This window comes from Phyllobates terribilis, unplaced genomic scaffold, assembly GCF_046119375.1.
Source record: "Phyllobates terribilis strain yellow unplaced genomic scaffold, ASM4611937v1 Scaffold_12__6_contigs__length_324123572, whole genome shotgun sequence".
NCBI classification, from domain to species: Eukaryota; Metazoa; Chordata; class Amphibia; order Anura; family Dendrobatidae; genus Phyllobates; species Phyllobates terribilis.
Genome location: NW_027362772.1, coordinates 172,926,605 through 172,927,423, shown reverse-complemented (window position 1 = coordinate 172,927,423; position 819 = coordinate 172,926,605). Strand labels below are relative to the sequence as shown.

Below are 819 nucleotides of genomic sequence, written 5' to 3'. Positions count from 1 at the left end.
TCACCCTCAAAATATTCTTGCAAAATTTGCATTCCCAAAACCCAAATAGTGCTCTTACTTTCAAAGCCCTGCTGTGTGACCAAACAGTAGTTTCTGAAGGCATATGGGGCATCACCGCATTTCAATGAAATTGTGCAACTTTAGATATTTTCACAAGAAAAACTAAATATATATTGACCTAAATTTACCATTAATATAAAGTACAATGTGTTACAAAATAACACTATCAGAATCACGGGGATATGTTAAGCATTCCAGTGTTATTGCCACATAAAGTGATACATGTCAGATTTAAAAAACGGTGCTTGGTCATGAAGCTCAAAATTGGCTGTAACTAATAGGATACAAATCAATATTGGAATAAAAGAAATCATGGTATATTTCCTTTCATCACAAGTAATGCTCATTTTTCTACTGCGTAGCTTAGAAAGAGTTAAATTACAAATGCTGGAAGAAGTCAGGATGGCCGAGTGGTCTAAGGCGCTTTGTTAAGGTCACAGTCTCTCCTGGAGGTGTGGGTTCAAATCCCACTTCTGACATTAGCATTTTCTTTCAAGAAATTGTACAGCTTCACTCCTGTTACTGATCAGTTGGGGTTCTGCTCCATTGGTGGCTATCTCAAATCGAAAACTAAAAGCGATGGGACTTAGCAAAACCAATTCTCAACGTTGGCACTTTGGCAGTATTCCTGGGGGTCCTTGAGGCAAATCTTAAATGTCCTGAATTTGTGCTTTCACAAAAGACTTCTGGGAACATCAAATAGTTTTTGTGCATATGTTAGTTGTTGTTTTGGCATTGGAAAAATACTGTGGATATGAA

General features: G+C 37.1%; 1 non-coding gene across 1 annotated transcript; it reads left to right on the top strand.

The window, feature by feature from the left end:
- Nucleotides 1–456: 456 nt before the first annotated feature.
- On the top strand, nt 457–539 carry TRNAL-AAG (transfer RNA leucine (anticodon AAG)). Its single transcript has one exon. It is a non-coding gene; the product is annotated as a tRNA-Leu (tRNA).
- The last annotated feature ends 280 nt before the right edge of the window (nt 540–819 follow it).